General features: G+C 42.3%; 1 protein-coding gene across 2 annotated transcripts in view; it reads left to right on the plus strand.

Moving 5' to 3' along the window:
- Nucleotides 1–1,435: 1,435 nt before the first annotated feature.
- Nucleotides 1,436–18,644, plus strand: part of LOC119745900 (tropomodulin-2-like) — a 106,351-nt gene continuing 89,142 nt past the window's right edge. For both annotated transcript variants that reach the window (XM_038222578.1, XM_038222579.1), the window contains exon 1: nt 1,436–1,642. The gene's annotated coding sequence lies outside the window, so the exon portion shown is untranslated. The remainder of the gene's footprint in view (nt 1,643–18,644) is intronic.

Below are 18,644 nucleotides of genomic sequence, written 5' to 3' on the forward strand. Positions count from 1 at the left end.
GCAAATTGACATCTATTTACAATATTAATTTAGGCAAATACAAGCAGAAATCAAAATCTGAATTTGGTGGCAAGGGAAGGGGGGGGGGGGGCCTAGCTAGGAGGGGGAGGACTGGACATCATTGGAATGATGGTGCAGTTCAATCAGAGAACAATTGATATGGCCATTATTCATTGCGGCTTGCAAACACATGAGTTTTGCCCATGTGACAATGATTGTACTGACAATGCCAAGTTATTGGTGGGTGGTCACACCCCACCCTCAACCCCAAGCAATGCCCCAGGGGTGGGGGAAGGGGATGCTGTGAAAAGGAACTCTATGTTATTTCTAAAGTGTTCACTTGCATATTTAGGTTTCGTTATGCAACATACAAGTTCAAAATTCGGTGGCACAGGGGGAGTGGGCGGGGCATAGCCAGGTGTGGGGGGGGGGGAAGTACACGACCTACTATTCATCCAATGGTCTAGAAATGATACACAGTCTAATTCTGTTTGTAAAAATGTGCTAGATTCATGAACAATACCAATTATACAAGTTATTACTCAAAACAAAGGAAAACACTGAAAATACACATTTTAAGGTTTTTGTGAAATTTACCATTTTTGAAGCGCTACTGCACAAAGGCTATACAATAACCCAAAATTTTCTCACCAGATTTATGAAAAGACCAATGTCTGAACTAACCATAGGCGAAGGGAAATTATTCTGAGTGCCCTGGCAAGTGCCATTTTGGAGGGATAAAAATGGGGTAAAACATGCTGTATTATAGGGTCTAAAAATAGTATAAAGGAGATTTTTCAGAAGTGTTTCTATTTTTTTTCTTGTAAGGGTAAGGATGATACTTTGTCGTGATATAGTTACTTTTGTGACATTACTTTGCAGTTTGGCTGGATGACCTTTGAAAATAACGCGAAAAAGAATTTTTGCAGCCTCAAAATTGCCGAAAAATGGCCAAAACACATAATGGCCCGTAACCATGGCAGTCTATTTTGGTTACTTGCTCCCTAAGTCCTTTCATACCACAAAGTTTAAAAAAATTCGAGATCTTGCTGCGCCATGTTGTTTCCCATCATGCCTTGCGCGAGTGAAGGAACGCGCACGCGCCCATGGAGTCGAGGCTGGGTCTTCAACTAGACTAGCACTATGAGCACTATCCAAGGGAACCACCAGTGAACCAGTCTAAAAAGGTGCGTCGCAAAATGTAGATCCATGGAAATTCAACTCGGAAAATGTATGCGCCATAAAGGATAACGACTAATAAGATTGATTATTTGTAAATTAAAGAATTTACGTAACATTGATATTAGAAGATGTGATTACGTTTTACTTAGGTTCCAGGACTAGGTTTTACTTTTTACTATTAGGGCATTTTTCTTAAAGATGTTTTGTACACATGCGCAGTCTTGTGTACCACGCGTAAACATTATACTGTCCAAAATACAAAGAAAACAAAATTGTTACACCCTTGTATATGTACGTACTCGTATTCTCACTCTGAATCGGGGGAGTTGTGTAGGACTTTATTAATTTATGTATAGTGTCAAACTTGAAGAAAATTTGTTTTCCACTTCCAGTGACACTTTGTGTAGCAGCTAACGTTAGTGGGTACGGAAAGGGGAAGAGCTCAGCCGCAGGAACCAGTGTGAGTATAACATTAGGCCTAGTCCCACTTAGCTCTACTGAGTGGAGCGTTGAATTACCGGTACCCCTCCATACCAACGCTCCACCGATTCGCCATACTTTGGTGGCACCGTCACAGTAGCATAGTCACAAACCCACGCGAGGACATTGAACTGTAAGTTTTCAGACTATTTTGCTGTTTTTTTCCAAAATGTTCCCTGTTTGGGAACAATATAAGGGGTCTCATGGAATGTCAAGAATGTATAGATCAATCCAGGATGTCACTCTCATTTGTAATCTCTTTACCGGTTTTTTGGGGTCTTTTTGTCCTCGCGTGGGTTTGTGACTATGCTACTGTGATGGTGCTACCAAAGTATGGCGAATCGGTGGAGCGTTGGTATGGAGGGTAGCCCCACTAGTGTGGCCGTCGGTATGCTGCGCTGAACCTCTGGCCACACACCGTGGTACCGCGCGCTACTGAGGACGAAGTTTCATAAAATCTGCGGTCCGTTTCTTACATTCTCAGTTTCTGACTTTCTTATGGTTGTATTCTATGATGTTTCACCTATCACTTCTGGGATGCTTAGGTCTAATGATGTTCCATTTTCCGAGATATTCTTCAATCTTTCTGGAGCCCATATGCACTCGTGAAACGTCTGGTGATGGCAGCCATTTTGAATGGGACAAGAGATGACCTCAAACTGTGACGTTGCGTTTATGCAAATTGCTTGTCGAGCGCGCGAGGGCGCGAGTTGCAAATGCGACGGCTGTTTCCTGTACCATGCATTTATCGTCAGGGGGCCACGTGCACCGATCTCTATTCAGGATCTACGGCACAGGAAACAGCCGTCGCATTTGCAACTCGCGCCCTCGCGCGCTCGACAAGCAATTTGCATAAACGCGACGTCACAGCTTGTGGTCATCTCTTGTCCCATTCAAAATGGCTGCCATCACCAGACGTTTCACGAGTGCATATGGGCTCCAGAAAGATTGAAGAATATCTCGGAAAATGGAACATCATTAGACCTAAGCATCCCAGAAGTGATAGGTGAAACATCATAGAATACAACCATAAGAAAGTCAGAAACTGAGAATGTAAGAAACGGACCGCAGATTTTATGAAACTTCGTCCTCAGTAGCGCGCGGTACCACGGTGTGTGGCCAAGAGGTTCAGCCCAGCATACCGACGGCCACACTAGTGGGGCTAGTATGGAGGGGTACCCGTAATGCAACGCTCCACTCAGTAGAGCTAACGTCCAGGGCAAGAATTCTCTACATGAAACCACCCAACATTTTTACCAGAGTTTTGGGAGCAACTATAGAATGCAGGGCCACGCCGAAGCAAGGTTTTTTATTTTGCCTGGAGGCGTGGATGGAATAGGAGTAATGCAAACCTGCAAAAAGTGCTAAGTACAGCGAAGGAATGCACTGCACTTGTCTTCTAAGCTTCTCATGAAGGATCGGAAGGGAGGGCGTGCTTGTAAATGTGTTGGGGGCACTGTCTGGAGTGGCGGAGGCGCGGAGTCTTGGAGTCGCAGAATCGCGGAGACGCGGGGCACTGGAGTGGCCGCAGTGGCGGAGGCACGGAGTCGCGGAGTCGCAGAGACTCGCGCCGATAGAGGGCGCAATTCTCGGCGGAATTTTTTTGAGAACGAAGCATCCATATCCATTTTAAATGGGCGCGCAAATTAGGAAGGGAGGAGGGCGACAGGGCCCACTGTCTGGAGTGGCGGAGGCGCGGAGTCTTGGAGTCGCAGAATCGCTTTAAATGGGCGCGCAAATTAGGGAGGGAGGAGGGCGACGGGGCACTGTCTGGAGTGGCGGAGGCGCGGAGTCTTGGAGTCGCAGAATCGCGGAGACGCGGGGCACTATATACTGGAGTGGCGGAGGCGCGGAGTCGCAAAGTCGCATAGACGCGCACCGATAGAGGGCGCAATTCTCTGCGTGACGCGGGGCACTATACACTGGATCGGAGTGGCGGAGGCGCGGAGTTGCGGAGTCGCAGAGACGCGCACCGATAGAGGGCGCAATTCTCTGCGGCTCCACGACTCCACGATCGATTTTCGGAGGTAGGTCGACTGCGGTTCCACGCCTCCACGCAGCCGTACGGAGGCGCGGATGTAGAGTAAAGTGGCCCTGCATTCTATAGTTGTACCTTATGTTTTACCTCGTTATAGAAGCTTATTTCACGCCTACATACTCTATGTATCCTTATCTATTAGTATTAGGCCGCTGGGTTCAGGAATTCCATTAGCCCTAGCTCTACTGAGTGGAGCGTTGAATTACGGGTGCCCCTCCATACAAACGCTCCACCGATTTGCCTAGCCCCATAAATGTGGCCTATTTACTGGACTGCCTCCGTAAACATAGGCCACACATCCACATGTACAAAAATCGTGTTGACTTTGCCAAATTTTGATTTTCACATTTGGGCTTAGTTTGTAGGTTTTTTTTGCTTTAGAAGCATACTCACCCTCTTTATAGGCTAATCAGAAAGTACTGCCTTTTTCAGATGTATATTTTTCGTGAAATTTCCAGATTCATTTTTACACGTTTGCGTATCAAAATTTCAACATGAAATTTCACAAAAATTAGACATCTGAAAAAGGCAGCACTTTCTGACTAGCCTATAAAGAGGGTGAGTATGCTTCTAAAGCAAAAAAATCCTACAAACTAAGCCTAAATGTGAAAATCAAAATTTGGCAAAGTCGACACGATTTTTGTACATGTGGATGTGTGGCCTATGTTTACGGAGGCAGTCCAGTAAATAGGCCACATTTATGGGGCTACGATTTGCCATACTTTGGTGACACTGTCACAGTAGCATAGTCACAAACCCACGCGAGGACAAAAAGACCCCCAAAAAAACGGTAAAGAGAATACAAATGAGAGAAACAGTTATCCTGGATTGATCTATACATTCTTGACATTCCATGAGACCCCTTATATTGTTCCCAAACAGCAAAAATGTTGACAAAAAACAGCAAAATAGTCTGAAAACTTACAAAAAGAAGAAAAACAAGTCGCGCTTTATCAACGACTGTTTTGTGTATTGATACGTGCTCCGAGGGTGTGTTCAAAGCCCATACTGTTGTACGGCGCGGCGCGGATCGGAGCACGTATCATTACACAAAACAGTCGTTGATAAAGCGCAACTTGTTTTTCTTCGCGATCGAGCAACGACGGTGACGTCACGTCAGACGCCCTCATTCGACAAGTCGATTCAAGAACTGAGCCTCCCTGCAAACACATTGAGCTGTAAGTTTTCAGACTATTTTGCTGTTTTTTGTCAAAATTTTCGCTGTTTGGGAACAATATAAGGGGTCTCATGGAATGTCAAGAATGTATAGATCAATCCAGGATAACTGTCTCTCTCATTTGTATTCTCTTTACCGTTTTTGGGGGGTCTTTTTGTCCTCGCGTGGGTTTGTGACTATGCTACTGTGACGGTGTCACCAAAATATGGCAAATCGGTGGAGCGTTTGTATGTAGGGGCACCCGTAATTCAACGCTCCACTCAGTAGAGCTACATTAGCCCCATAAATGTGGCCTATTTACTGGACTGCCTCCGTAAACATAAGCCACACATCCACAATGTACAAAAACGTGTCGCACTTTGCCAAATTTTGATTTTCACATTTAGGCTTAGTTGGTAGGGGTTTTTTGCTTTAGAAGCATACTCACCCTCTTTATATGCTAATCAGAAAGTGCTGCCTTTTTCAGATGTCTAATTTTATGAAATTTCATGTTGAAATTTTGATACGCAAACGTGTGAAAATGAATCTGGAAATTTCACGAAAAATATACATCTGAAAAAGGCAGCACTTTCTGATTTGCCTATAAAGAGGGTGAGTATGCTTCTAAAGCAAAAAAAACCCTACAAACTAAGCCTAAATGCGAAAATCAAAATTTGGCAAAGTGCGACACGTTTTTGTACATGTGGATGTGTGGCCTATGTTTACGGAGGCAGTCCAGTAAATAGGCCACATTTATGGGGCTAGAATTCCATATGCGATGCTGACTGACGTTAATCAGGAAAATAAACTCCAAAGCAACGTTAAACTTGTCATGTGTGTAGTCTCTTTTCATCAGTTTATTCCCAGAGTCGTATGTCATGTACAATGTACATAATATGTACAACTGTACGTGCGTACGATCCGAAATCGCGCACGCACGCTAGTGCCCTCATTTGTTTAGTTTTGGTTGGAACCATGACGTCACTCCAGCCAACCGATGTCACGAAAATGCTCAACCAATGACCAAAGCCGAAACATTTTTCTGGTAACTGGCGCGAAAACACACTCGGTCATTGGATTATCGACCGCGCCTTCAAGTAAGTGCGCGTGCGTATGAGGGTGGTTACTAAGCAAATCGCGCGTGCGCACTGCATATTCATGCGGCATAGTCTGTCCCCCGGACCAGATGTGATATGAGCGTCGAGAATAATTGTCCGGTCTAGGGAACCAGACTACACGCTGCACAGACGTACATGATGTACGACTAGAATAGACTCGGCGGTGAGAAACTGATGAAAAGAGACTAAAAACACGTACAAGTTTAACGTTGCTTTCGAGTTTATTTTCCTGATTGACGTCAGTCAGCATCGCATATGGAATTCCTGAACCCAGCGGCCCAACAGATAAGGACACATAGAATACTACGACGTAAAAATTAGCTTCTCCAACAAGGTAAAAATATTGAAATTATTGGTCAGAAATGTTTTCGTTCAGTTTTGAGCACTTTTTACCCAGGACTCCCTCCGTTACGTAGGGAGGAAAGGGAGTCCACCTGGGCTAGGATGTTGGTCTGTCGTAGCGTCTCACTACCAGACTACGGAATTAAGTATATTACAATTTCAAAGTTCACCACAAAAATCACGCAAAATACTTGACAAAAATACCTTTGAGCACCTTCTGGCATTTCCACATGTCAAAGACGAAGTAGGAATGGGGCTTCAATGATACTCATAAATATTTTTTTGGTTGAAAATCCGTGAAATTCAACCACTATGGTAGCCCCACTAGTGTGGCTGCGGTATGCTGCGCTGAACCTCTGGCCACACACCGTGGTATCGCGCGCTACTGAGGACGAAGTTTTCAAAAAAATTATGCTCAGTTTCTTACATTCTCAGTTTCTTACTTTCTTATGGTTGTATTCAATGATGTCTCATCTATCACTTCTGGGATGCTAGGTGTAATGATGTTCAATTTTCCGAGATATTCTTGAATTTTTCTGGAGCCCATATGCACTCGTAAAACGTCTGGTGATGGCAGCCATTTTGAATGTGGCAAGAGATGACCTCAAGCTGTGGCGTCGCGTTTATGCAAATTGCTTGTCAAGCGAGTTGCAAATACGACGGCTGTTTCCTGTACCATGCATTTATCGTCTGGGGGCCACGTGCACTGATCTCTATTCAGATCCACGGCAAAGGAAACAGCCGTCGTATTTGCAACTCGCTCGACAAGCAATTTGCATAAACGCGACGTCACAGCTTGAGGTCATCTCTTGACACATTCAAATGGCTGCCATCACCAGACGTTTTACGAGTGCATATGGGCTCCAGAAAAATTCAAGAATATCTCGGAAAATTGAACATCATTACACCTAAGCATCCCAGAAGTGATAGATGAGACATCATTGAATACAACCATAAGAAAGTAAGAAACTGAGAATGTAAGAAACTGAGCGTAATTTTTTTGAAAACTTCGTCCTCAGTAGCGCGCGGTACCACTGTGTGTGGCCAGAGGTTCAGCGCAGCATACCGCGGCCACACTAGTGGGGCTACCACTATGGGTGACTATTGAACAGACATCATACAGCGATCATTCAAAAACAATATGGCTTTTATTAGCCCCAAATGTGGCCAGTTTACTGGACTGCCTCCGTAAACATAGGCCACACATCCGCCATCACTGAACCTACTCGGCGAAGTTTTCAAAGTGATTTCCACATTGCGACTTCAGACCCAGTTCATTTATGCTTTAAAAATAGGCAGTGGATATTTTGCCGGAGACGGCAAACCTTCAGTAAACGTTAGTTTGCCGGATATGCACTGAACATGCGCAGTTACTGTTTTTTTTTTACTTCAACATTTTCCGGTGACAAATTTTAGTCTGGCTCCATGCCAATATTATCGTTATATTTTTGTATTTACAAGATGGGAATCGGACCATTTTATAATTTCAGACTTTATTTCCCTTTAAAAAAAAATCCTCCAGAGCCACAAATCTGAAAAAGAAAAAGTAATACTCTGCAATAAAATGTTTGAGAGATATTAAAATAATAAAAGAAGAATATTCTTATTTATTTGGGGATGGGAAAAAAAACCCCTTAAAAACTGTGGCGGGGATCAGGATTCGAACTCGGGACATCCCACTCACTAGAGCCTTTGCTTAACCACTGCACCGACTGTGCTACACAACTTTGGTGGGAATTCAATACATGTTATAATTCAGCCCTATCTTAAGGAATACAGCGCCCTCTGTTGATATGGATTGCCGCCGGCAAACCTTTAGTAAACGTTAGTTTGCCGGTGTTACCTCTGGCAAAATATCCACTACCTTAAAAATACACTCACCCTCTTAATACCAAAGTTTGAACCTGCTTTCAGTGTCAGTTGCCCAGCTGCTGCGTAATTTACAATATTTTCTGGAGCCTTCTTGGCAACTTTTCAGTCCAACTGAACAATGACCTCGCGCAATACCTGACGGGATACGAACCAATATGCAGGGATCGTTCACCTGTCAATCACGCGTGTACGAGGCACACCGCAGGCCCGGTGGTAGTCTGGTTCCCAGGCCTGACAATTATTCCCGACGCTCATGTAGGCTGCATCCGAATCAACTGTCTAGAGCTAGGTCTAGGTCCACGCCCATTGAAAATACGTGAGAACGCGCTGACAATAGACCTAGCCGTAGCTCTGAAGCCCGTTTCGGACACGGCCTCATCAGGAATAGTCAGAATCTTTTGTTCACGGGTCAAGTGAACCAGCAGAGTTGGCAGGTCCCCAAAAAAATTTGAATATTGGATTTGTGCTCAGCGCGTTTACCAGTTCGTTCTTGCCGGCTGCGCTGGCTGATGGCGCATGACGTCACGCAGAGGTGTAAGGACACAATACTGGCTAATTTTAGGGTGGAACTCAGTGTTGTCACTCCTGATAACTAAACAGTTTGGTAAAGTCTGTTTTGGCGGTTTAACATGTTAGGTACAAGTATGAAGAGATAAATAAAATTTAAAAAAAATCCACAATTTTCATTTTTTAGTGGTAAAATTCTTGATTTTGGTGAAAATTTACCTCAAAATACCACTTAAAAACGGGACATAACAAGTAAGCCTTTTTGAATGAATTAAAAACACGCTTACAATTTATTTCCTCAGATGAATATTGTATTGAAGTTGTTAGTAATGGAATGAATTTTACAAATACAGGTAACCTGTATTCAAAATATTTCTGGTTTGTGCACAGGGATGCCAGATAAACTATTTAACGTAAGTTACGTTTGGTGTCCACCTATTTAGCATATTTACTGGGGTCTTTATCAACCCTCCTTAGTTTATCCTACAGTAATTTCAGATGATAGAGTCTTCAGAAGCATAATATCAGTTCCTTTATACACAATGACATGTTTTTAAACTTGACCTTTCCTTAATTTAGATTTAAGGGTGGGTCACCACTTTGGTGTCCATTTTTATTCAACATAATGAATGCCTAATTCATTATGTGTTAGGAGGGAAGGCCAAATACTCTAACAGTGATGTTGTACTCTACATGTGTACCAATATATCTAATCACAATTAGGACATTTGATCTACATAAAAAAAAATCAGTCATTCTACACTACATGTATGTAACTAACGATAAATGGTGTCAACTAAATGGTGTAACTAACGTAAGTATAAAGCTACAGGGGTAGAAAAGTAAATAAAAGCTAAATGGTTTTGAAGAGCATATTACTTTCTAAGGAGTATCTAGCAGTTTAAAATATTTACTGTGATATCCAGAGCAATAGGAGTACAAATGCCATGCATGTGATTTAACGTTAGTTACAGCTGGACACCAAAGTTGCATTAGTTACAATGTGCACTTTGTACGATAGTTAATATCTCCAAGCAACAACTTTCCAGTGGAATGTTGCTGTTTATTAGTTTAAATGGGTCCCTGTGGTAGTATGGAGAACAACAATTTAATATCAGTTTTGGGCTTAATAATAATATAAAGTTATGTAAATTATGAAGGCCTATGTGGTGTCCACATGTAACTTACGTAACATTTTGATACAGAGATTGTCAAAAGAGGTCCATATAAGATCGTGAAAGGAGCATAATGTTTAATGGATGAATTTCCCTCTGAGGTCCTTACTGTGAGACACTGTGGTCATAAAATTTTCAATTGATCTGCTATTAAAATGGTTTAACAGCTAAATCTCTCATTTAACTAACGTTAGTTACGGTGTCCACTTATTAAATTTGCGACAAAATATTACCGTAATTTTCGGAATATAAGCCGCGGCTTATACGTTGATTTTGCCCATGAAAATGTTTACTGCGGCTTATACACAGGGCGGCTTATTCGCCGAGCCTAACCCACCTCACTCCTCCAAAATCCTCCTGGCGGTTTTGGAGGACTCTAGAGGATTGAGGATGAATGGTGATTGAATCAAATGAGGATTCTGGAGGATTGAGGATGAATGGTGATTGAAGCACATGAGGATTTTGGAGGATTGAGGATGAATGGTGATTGAAGCACAAGAGGATTTTGGAGGATTGAGGATGAATGCATTTTGAGGCAGGACTGTCTGATGATTTTGAAGGATTTGGCGTTGGTTTATCCTTCATTTAAACACGAGTGCAAAGTTTTGGGATGAGGAGGATTTTGGAGGATTGAGGATGAATGCATTTTGAGGCAGGACTGTCTGACAATTTTGAAAAATTTAGGCGGAGTTGAAAATTTTTGGAGGATTTTGGAGGATTGAGGATGGTTGTAAGCAACAAGGGCCTAGGGGGTTAGGGTTAAAGAATAAAAATGAAATTCACATGTGTATTTAATGTACTGGTATAAGAAGAGATATGTTGCTGAAATGAATTATCAATTAAGAAAGTCATTAACGAACCGAAACCACGTGCCACGTAAAGGTGCCAAGCGGTAAAAAGTACGGTGAAAGCTGTCTTCGATCGACGCTTGCAACAAGCCGTACGTGATTCTAGTGCTGCTAGCTAGCTGGCATGCTTTCCCCAGCGGACCACACCATTTGAGGTAATATAGGGGTGTACTATCTTGGAAACAACTTTTCCGCTGTTTAAAAAAAAGAAAAAAAGACGACTAATACTTTTTATGGTGTTCGAAACATTTCTTTATTCGATAATCAGTTGTTCAACGTCACAATATAATTTTTGAACTTGAAATTTATTCAGGAAACGATGTAAGCCTCAAAACAGGGACTACATCACCCCTTACAAAATTAATGGATTCGTCCATGAAAATGGCCGCATCGTTTTGACTATTTTCGAAGAAAGTTACGATCGAAACTTGAATACTGCTCGTTAGTAATCACAAAAATTTGATAAGTTTTGAGATAAAAACGGACCTGTATATTTTTAGGACAAAACAAATCAGCATCTGTTGCCACAAAGCAAGATTTGTACGTAGCGCTCCGGTCAGACAACACACGCAATGGGGGAAATCAAGGTGGGTTGCATACTCTCTCACGTGCTGCAGGAAAATATTGTCCTAGGCCGGCGCGGCGCAGGCTGCCGCGCCGGGCGATGTATTAACTTTTACGGCCGGGGACCGGACGGGGCAGCCGGCAGCAATTCCCGGTGATTATTTCTCATCATCAATTTCCACATTTGTTTGTGAGAGTATCGATTGTAAATGATTTGATACAACTTTTGTGGCCCTTTTTTTTTAGCTTCTGTAGTGTAAATGGAACTGGTTCAAAGCATTTTGGCTAGAATTTGGAGGCCTTACAAAATACGCCGGTGCGGCTTATATGCCGACTTCAAATCTTAATTTGTAGATTTTTGCGTGCTGCGGCTTATACGCCGCGCGGCTTATACTCCGAAAATTACGGTATATAAAAAAAAAATCGTCTAAATTTTTGATTTTCAGCAATGAATAGCTTATATTGCAATAAAGAAACTATAATAATCTCCATTTCTGACAATTTTGGTCTGGTAACAAGCAAGAAGTGGACACCATGTAACTAACGTTAACTTTCTCTTTATCACCAACATAAAGCTGCTAATAAAGGAAAGATGCTTTAAAACTTATCTTCTCATTATTATTTTCTAAAGAGGGAAGGCCGGTCGAGCATTACAAAAGGGAAACAAAATTAATACAACCAATTTTATTTTTGATCCCCATGTCCCTATTTTGTTCTCCAGTATTGTGTTCTTACACAGAAGCGGATTACCCGATGACTGTTTCATGCACGATAACCGGCAAACTTTGGTTGCCGTCCAGTATCGCAGCTATGATGCGAGTGGTAAACCTCAACAGTCGTCGGGTATTCCGCTTCCGCATTAGTGACGTCATGCGCCATCAGCCAGCGCAGCCGGCAAGAATGAACTGGTAAACGCGCTGTGCACAAATCCAATTGCGGGCCTCGCCATGACCGCACGGTTGTCGGTTTATGCCTCGTTTTTTCATTGCAATTGTAGGCTGAATCTTCATCGTGGATCGTTTTTTACTTCAAGGACCTGTGTAATGGTTATCCCAGGCAAGGTTTGGGTCGAATTTTTTTGGGACCTGCCAACTCTGCTGGTTCACGTGAAAAATGTCCTCCAGCCCTAAATGACAACCCAATGATAAAATTTAGGGCTGGGTAACTCCAGCTAGGGCCGGGACACGACCGCGACCAGTGCCGAAAAACAAACTCCGCATGTAGATCGGGGGATGCGCCTACGACTGTTTCATGACAAGGCGCGGTACAAGAATACAGTCGTAGGCGCATTCCCCGATCTACATGCGGAGTTTGTTTTTCGGCACTGGTCGCGGTCGTGTCCCGGCCCCTGCTTCACGGACGTGTTTGTATACATGTGCACATGATGTACGTCCATACTACTATAGACAATGCATTCTAAAGTAGATAAAAGCCATAACATTTTTGAATGATCGCTGTATGATGTCTGTTCAATAGTGGTTGAATTTCACGGATTTTCAACCCAAAAAATATTTGTGAGTATCATTGAAGCCCCATTACTTCGTCTTTGACATGTGGAATGCCAGTAGGTGCTTTCAAAGGTATTATTGTCAAGTATTTTGCGTGATTTTTGTGGTGAACTTTGAAATTGTAACATTGACAATACTTCTGTAGTGGGACGCTAGTACGACAGACCAACATCCCAAATGTCAAAAAAGGAGTTCTAGCGCCCCAGTTAGTGGGACTACATTAGGCCTAACAATAACCCGAACATGTTCGTAGACATACAGGCTGGCTACAGTCACGACAGTCGTTTTTCTTTTGGATTTTTCCTAGTTCCGGATACCGTCAAATAAAAACCTTCCTCTTTTGGATTAGTCTCCAATATTTTTTTTTTCTGACTATATTTTGAAAGAAAAATGTAAGCTCCTTGATACACAAAGATTTTTCCGATAAAATATCTAGAAGAGGAATTTTGGCCAGATTTCAGACTCGCACTTCGACATGTTTGGACGGTTTGTAGAAAATCGCGGAAGCTGCGAATCTACAATAAATTTTCTCTGCGGTGTATCACTTGTAGTTGTACCGTGTGATTTCGAATATTTTGTTCATACACTAGGCCTAGTCCGAGTAACTGGGACCCAACTTATCGCCTTTTTAACATTCAGACATGGTCTGGCGATAGTAGGGTCCAAGCTAATCCTTATATGCCGAGCAACACAATTCTGTCATTGACCCAAAAACCCAACAAAACATCAGATTTCACCCTCAAAACGGCTTCCAAATTACTAGATACATGTACGCCACCTGAGGTACAAGTAGACATCGATAATTAAGATGGTTGCACTGAAGTTTACTTACGATACGGATGAAAAGAGAAATTTCCCGTTCAATTTCGAGAGCTCCCCTCTAGATCGTGAACACGTTCAATTTCAGACCCGTGTTTGAATTGCGATGTGGTCTTCATGCCCAGCATTCATTCGATGGCCCCCATATCCCGAGTGTGATTCCGTTACTGAGCGCGCGCGATGCAACCGAGCATGCGCGATGCATCGATTATGATAATGAGTAGACTAGATGACATTTGTGAACACAAGTGCATTTCGAACGAAAAAAGGGAGTCGGGAACTAGCTTGAACTGGTTTCCGTCCATAAAATCTGCCCTAGTTCCCGACTCCCTATTATCGTTCGAAATGCACTTGTGTTTACAAACGTAATCGGGATACGGGGGCCATCGAATGAATGCTGGGCATGAAGACCACATCGCAATTTAAGTGTTCACGATCGCGAGGGGAGCTCTCGGAATTGAACGGGAAATTTCACTTTTCATCCGGATCGTAAGTAAACTTCAGTACAACCATCTTAATTACCGATGTCTACTTGTACCTCAGGTGGCATATCTAGTCATTTGGAGGCCGTTTTGAGGGTGAAATCTGATGTTTTGTTGGGCAATGTTGGGTTTTTGGGTTAATGACAGAATTGTGTAGCTCGGCATATAAGGATTAGCTTGGACCCTACTATCGCCAGACCATGTCCGTATGTTAAAAAGGCGATAAGTTGGGTTCAAGTTACTCGGACTACACTAGGCCTACAGTCGTATATTAACTCTTCCATCGAATGCTTGTTGAATCAAAATAAGTTGTAAAGTCTCTAATTTTTGAAAATGCGCCAACAAATTACCGTATGCTTTTGCCTAGTTCCGGATAGCGCGTGCACTTACGACCCAACTGCACACTTGTTAATCTATTTTGTGTGAGGTATTCTTTGCTGGGTCAAAGATTTCTAGTCCGTGCGGGAGTTTGAGCCGTTGCGCTGCAGACAAAAGTTTCAAAATCATTCATGTTTTTTCTCTTTTTAAAATTTGCTGGAATTCTCTTGAATGAACTATTTTTGGAAAATGAAATAATACTTTATCAGAAAATAGGCCTACATTGTATGCTTGATTCGGTTGGTTCTGGCTGAAAAAGAAGAAGAATTTTTCCTGTGATTTTTTTTTTTTTCGCGTGAAGCAGTTTTGATCTATTTGGAACTGATTGAATCGACCCGGAACTAGGAAAAGTGACATCGGTACTTTTGACGTCGTAAAATCAAAATAAAAAGAGCTTAAATTTTGAAAATGATTTCATGGTCTCTCCATCACTCAAGGTAAACTTTTTAATCAATGTCACTTGAATTCGTGTAGTAGTTGAGCCGAAAGCAGCCTGAATGATGTTTGCTATCCGGAACTAGGAAAACGACTGTATCGTCTAGCCTAGCCCTACCTCTAGAATTAGAAGGCTTCTCTCCGTCAGTCTTCTAGCATGGTGGTTTTTCAGGAGTCAGCACTTTATGGCTTTTGGAAATGCCCTTTGATAGACGAAATACCTTTGTCTGAAATTCCACCTTCTGAAACACAAATCCACCAGAAAAGTTGAGCTGGTTGATCTATAAAGTTCTCTGAAATGTTTTAGAACGATTGACATTTGGATCATGGGACAATTTTTTGGGTGGAAAAACTGATTTTTTTCCTCACTAACCTCGCATTGCCGATCCGACGAATACAGCGGTCATGTTCATGTGTGTTTACGTATGTTTACTGATGGATCTTTTCATCCTTTAAAATTTAAAAACAGTCCACCAAAACTGACAACTTGTCACGACACAACACAGCGTATTCAGCGCGCCAAAATGATGTACATCATGATGTACATGTACATGTACATGTACTATTTCGCGATGCAAAGCATACAATCTCCCCTATTCCAAATGGTCGAGCCGACCTGCTGAGGTCACGCAAAGATCAGCGCACGCGCAACGTACGTAAACACACATGAACATGACCGCTGTATTCGTCGGATCGGCAACGCGAGGTTTGGTGAATAAAAACTCAGATTTTCAACCCAAAAAATTGTCCCATGGTTCAAATGTCAATCGTTCTAAAACATTTCAGAGTTATAGATCAACCAGCTCAACTTTTTGGTGGATTTGTGTTTCAGGAAGTAGAATTTCAGACAAAGGTATTTCGTCTATCAAAGGGCATTTCCAAAAGCCATAGAGTGCTGACTCCCGAAAAATCGCCATGCTAGAAGGCTGACGGAGAGAGGCCTTCTAATTGTAGAAGTAGCCTAGCCCTAGTCTATGGCCCGCACTGAGTAGACTCTACATCCTGGGCCATACGTGCATTGATTGCCAAAAGTGAGGATTTGAAAACAAAAAAACCCAACAATTTTATTTCAATCATTCCAACTCAAACTCGGAAGGTGGGTTCACTTACCCGTACCTCTCAATATTCCCCCAAAATTACGACTTCCCCGTGCTTCCTTCTGGTGAAATTGGTCTCTTAAAAAAAAATAATTTGTCTACCGAATTGAAAGTTCATGACAAGTACTGCAGCGAGTTTAAGTAGTCTGGTTCTCTGACCAAAATATTTCCCTTTCTTTTACATATACACGTGAAGGGTACCGCGTGTGGTATATCATATCCAAAAAAACATCGCATACGTGATCAGAACAGCCAGCCAATCACAGTGCCGCGCGCCTCGATTTAGCATATTATAATTAAGTTGCGTGCACTGTGATCGGCTGGCTGTTCTGATCCTGCATGCTATGTTTTTTTTTTTCGGATATGATACGGCAATAACCAGGCGCATTCCCCTTCACATGTGTACATTAAAGAAAGGGAAATATTTTGGTCGGAGTGGTACCAGACTACTTATACTTGCAGTGCGCAGCGCGATGCCAACCCGGAAATTGTCCCCATCATTTTCTCTCAGCGCTACATTAAAATGTCATTTTGATACGGAGAACCCAATCGTGAATTGACCAATTAGGTAACAACTTACAAAGGAGACGTCATCTTTCCAGTGAAGTATGCGCGGTTGTCATTTTTTTGATGGGGGGAGATTTTATAACCTACCAAAAATGTCCTTTCCCAAAACAAGCAGAAATTTCACATAATTCTAGAACGCGCGTACGGATTATGCAAAATGGGGATATAAAGTCACTAAATATGGTTTAATCTTGCCAATAACATGAATAAGTGCCAATTTTCCATGTAATAATCGTCTCCAAAGTTGCCCCTCCCGAGGAAGAAAAGGCCACGCGTACCCGTGTCGCAAGTGCAGACAGACCGGGTCAGCCAAAACACGAGGTCGGCCTGTAAAACATGTGGTTGGCCAATTGACCACACGCGGTTTGTTGGCATAGAGTGATTGTGTGTACGTGTACACGTACTGTATGGCACTATGCAGTATGGACGTGCAAACATCGCATAGTGTCGACACTGTTTACATCATTATGGACTTGAGTTGCGTTGCTTCATGTAGTTTTTTGTAAGTTTCGTTTCCTTTCTGGACCAAATTCATGCATTTTCATGGTCAGGGGCAACTAAATGACAAGAATACAGCAGTATAAATGCTCAAATATCATGTTTATTATCGTAGTGAAAGTCAAGCTCCCCGCGCTGCTGTCCATGGATCGTTTAGCACCGCGCCGTGCTGTATGTTTTTTTCAAAATGGTGCAAGACTGTGATGTTTCATCTTTTGGTTTAAAATTCTATAGTGCTGGATAGGGACGGCATGAAACTTCATAGTCGAGCAAAAACAAAATCTTTGAAGTATAAGAATTGGGACAGAGGGGAACTAACATTTCCATCAAAAAATAGAGGAAAATGCTACTTCTGTTTCTCGAAACTTCAAGCCTTGATAAAGATAAATCCAAGTGCAGTAGTAGAAAGCAAAAACTGTTTCTGAAAGCTTGGTTTGTCTACTTTATAAGAAAAAATGACTTGCAGAAAATGTACTTTGAAAATTCATGAGTTGGCAACTCTTATCCCGAATTAACCTAATACCAGGCGAACACTACTTTGCATTACTCCGGAGTGCTTCCCAATTGCACAGGTACGTTTATTGTGCGCGCTGATGTTGGATAGCAGACTACGCATTTCTGTGTGTACACAAGTTGCTTGGGAATGGATAATTGAGGAATACTGTTTGGATGATAAAACATGGAGGGATAGGACGGGGGAGGTTTTTTTAGGGATGGGAATTAAAAGGAAAACACATTTTTGGTCTAAACAACATGTACACACAGAAGGTAAACTATATACACTGGGATTTACTTAAAAGACAGAATGGATGATTGAAAAATAATTTTAAAAACAATTTGAATAGTTTGGTGAACAACTAAAAACAAGTGACTTGTGACTGTGACTCGAGACTAATGATGTGCATCGGGTCAGGTTGACCAGGCCAAACCGACCGGAAACATTACACATACAATGTAAACCGAATCCCAACCGAAACTGATCTTAATTCCCCCAAACCGACCCGACCCGACAAAAAATAAGGTAAAACCCACCCGAACCAATCCGAAAACCCCCCCGAATATCTGGCCAGGATAAAGTGCCACTTTTTTGTGCCTGCCCTTAACCACGTGGCATGAATTCTTTTGCAAAACCATCGTCTCTCTCTCTCTCTGTCATATGGTTGATCAAGAGTTACTCCACTGATTGAACAAACGCATGGTATTACCACGCGGTATCATGAAAACTGTTTCAATCTATCTACATGTATTTCACTGTCAGTCCCGATCCAACTGGAGAAATTAATACCGTGGGATCTTGATAGTACGCACGTTGGCCACACCATGCCACAAGGGCTGCAGTCACAGTGTCTGTCAATAATATTGCATCACCTGAATTTCTGTTTCGGTTTATTTTGTTTTTTCAAAAGATGGCTAAACCATCTTGAATTCATGAACGGTCACAACACAAATCATGAATTCATGAACGGTCACAACTTGAATTCATGAACAGTCACAACACAAATCGCAAAGCACGCATGGTAAACAACAGAAATCTGTTTTTTTTTTCCTATGAAAACTTTACGTTTCAATGCATAAACA

The sequence above is a fragment of the Patiria miniata genome, unplaced genomic scaffold (assembly GCF_015706575.1).
Source record: "Patiria miniata isolate m_02_andy unplaced genomic scaffold, ASM1570657v1 HiC_scaffold_7, whole genome shotgun sequence".
Classification (NCBI taxonomy): Eukaryota; Metazoa; Echinodermata; class Asteroidea; order Valvatida; family Asterinidae; genus Patiria; species Patiria miniata.